Raw genomic sequence first — 3,212 nt, 5'->3', positions numbered from 1 at the left:
ATCCATGGACCTATGTCTTAAGCACAAAGAAAAGAGGTAATATATAGAGTAATATTAAAATATTATAAATAGAAGTTGTGATTTTAAGGTCAGTTTATATGTGAATATATTTAAACTTGTCTAATTTTCCATACCATGCAAATTTTGTAGAAAATTAAATTTGCTAGTCAGTTATGAAAATTATTATTCAGGAATTAGAATTTATAATGCATAGAATATGTATATGTTGTGATTGAACTTTAGAATGAAGTATATAAATGTGAGGTGCATAATAGATGAGTATTCCAGAGTCTTACAAAATGAAGTTTGAAATATTACACTCTTACATGACAAATACAAAGATATTATGTTTGATCCAAACTCATCTTTGATCACTCCTTTATCTACTCTGAATATTAGGCATTTTAGGAAACATGGCTTCCCATTAGCCATGGTGACAGTGAGCATTAGAGGCAGAGTTGATAGGTAAGGGAAATAAAAGGACTTCTTGGCTGGCTTGGTCCCTATCTACCTGGCTCTGTGAATAAGACACCAGCAATGCTTCACACTAGTGCAGGCTATGTCCTTTATGTTGAAGATGCATTCACTTAAAGTACAGTATTCTGGCCATTGTTCTGAATGAAAATATACAACGGTCTTACTAGGTATATTGACTTATTTTATTCTGTGAGAGTAAAAAGATATAACCCCTGGGTGTGAGAGTAAAGTTCTCTTTTAGTGGAGTCTACAATAATTTGTAGATGTCCTTAGTTATTGGATTTCAATCATGGAGTTGCTTATTACACTTGTATCTTGCTTTTCTTCTAAAAACAGAGAGTGCTCTGCCTACACTTTGAAAACAACAGTTTAGTAAAATGAAGTTGGGAAAACACAAAAATAAAAATGAAAAGGTGGTGTGTAGGAGGGAGGGTAAGGAAGAAACAGTAGGGGATCTAGGTAACAGCATAGCTGCAAAATTCTCAGCCAACAGCATGTATGCCAAGCCTCAAAATACAGAAGAAATACTAGGCTGTGAGTCCACACAGTAAATAATAATAATAATAATAATAATAATAATAATAATAATAATAATAATGATAATGATAATATAGAACAAAGTCTGTTGAATTGACCACGCTTTATGTATTGTGCAGTTTTTTGCTTCTCATTATTGTTAGTAAATCTTGACATGGAATAGCCTAGCTTGTATGTATTTCTATGAATAATAAGAGGATGCACACAGCAGAGCACTGGAGAGAATATACTACTCTGACTGCTTTCTATCTGTGCTCTTATCACTTACTTTTCCCCTTTTTGTTAAAGAAGAAAGAAGAAAGGAAGGAAGATATAAGGAAGAAAGAAAGAAACAGAGAGAGAGAGAGAGAGAGAGAGAGAGAGAGAGAGAGAGAGAGAGAATTCTCTAGTCTTCCTAGAGTCCATTTAAACGTTAAGGACCAATGACCAATGGAAAGCAATTGGCACTGAGAGCAGTTGATGCAATTTCTTTTAGTAATTATCTCTAAGAAATAGAAATTGGGTGCTTGTACCAAATATCTCAAAATAATTAAATCCATGCATGTGCTGTGCACAAGAAATATGAGTTGCAGTTAGAAGATGCTATAATAAAAAATCAATTTCTAGGAAACTCTATGCATGCTATTGATAAAGGATGATTTATATATACATATATACATACATATACATACATATGTGTGTGTGTGTGTGTATTTGGTATGTCTCATCATCAATGAGAAAAACCTAATTCTTCATTTGATGTAAAATCTCTTTTAATTGACTTTCAAATATTTTCTAGTTATTAGAGGGTGATAGTAATAATTATTAGATATTCCCAAATAACGTTTTTATTGAATCATTTGATGTACTTCTAATATATTCCACTTCTGGAAAGACAAACTACAAGCAGGTTATCAAATTTTTCTACTAGATATGAGACCAATCTTATTGTGAGTAACTCAATAACATGAATTTTCTCAAAGGGAGACTGAAGAGGACCTCAGAGCAGCTAGGACACTTGATATTTGTAGAGGAAAAGTACAAGAAATTGATTTAATTTTCTTTTTCTGTTTTTCTCATTTTGCCATACTTTGTGTAGGGAAGCTATGAAGATGAGTCTTTATTATCAGAGCAGAAAGACTGAGTCAAGGGCAGCCAGACATGTTTTTTTCTGCAGTTTGAATTTATTATGACTATTATTTTATGCATGAAATATATGCATCATGTTGCTTTGCCCAACACAATGGACTCCAATCCCTGTGGAATCATATGCCTAAATGAACTTTCTCTTCCTTAAGTTTCTATTAGTGCTGGTATTGTATCACAGCAACAGGAAAATAACGTGTAAGGTTCACAGAAGAAAAAGAACTATTCAATATAAATCATCTCATGCCAGTGGCTTGGGTTTATGAAGTCATTCTTCTCAATGAAAGATAGGAATCATGTCAACACCAAAATGCTAACATCCCAACCAAAACCTAATGATACTGGTCCTATTAGTAATGTAATTATTAGGTCTCCTACCTACCTCTGTACTGCCATATTCCTACTAGTATTTGTAAGTATGTTACTGCACTCACATGGGGTAGGGACAGTATGGCTCATTGGGTAAAGAAAATTGCAGACATACCAGTACCCTGAGTTTAAAAAGGGAAACACAAATACATTGCATAAAAGGTATCTTATTTTTAACTGCTTCTCAGTGTCCTAATCCTTCATCATTTGGCAAGAAATATAGGAGAGGCATTTCACTTCACAAATTAATCTTCAAAACAAAACAATAAACAAGGAGGGGAAGTTTACACTGACAATGTAAAGATATCATGACAGTCCTGTGTTTCAAAAGAAAACACAGATAACAGAAAAAGCATTGTTTGGGTTTGCAGAACTTTCATTGTTCAAATGAATATAGATTTCCATGTACTGATCTGAAATATGTAGAATTGCAATGTATAAATGTTCTCAAATGATCTTCTGTTTATATATTTTAAAATAATTCAAAATAAAACTTCAATATACAGAATATATATTTTCATAACCACAATAACTTCCCTTAAGAATTCTCAACCAAAGCAATCTTTTAAACATGCAGTTGTAATACATTATCTATATTATTGGAGCATGAAAAAAAACCAAACAAACTTATAGGGTTCTTATATACACCAAACAAATGGCATATAAAATAAAAAGAACCGAAGAACACACAAAATAAAATGCTA

This window comes from Mus caroli, chromosome 16, assembly GCF_900094665.2.
Source record: "Mus caroli chromosome 16, CAROLI_EIJ_v1.1, whole genome shotgun sequence".
NCBI lineage: Eukaryota > Metazoa > Chordata > Mammalia > Rodentia > Muridae > Mus > Mus caroli.
This window is presented reverse-complemented; position numbering follows the sequence as displayed.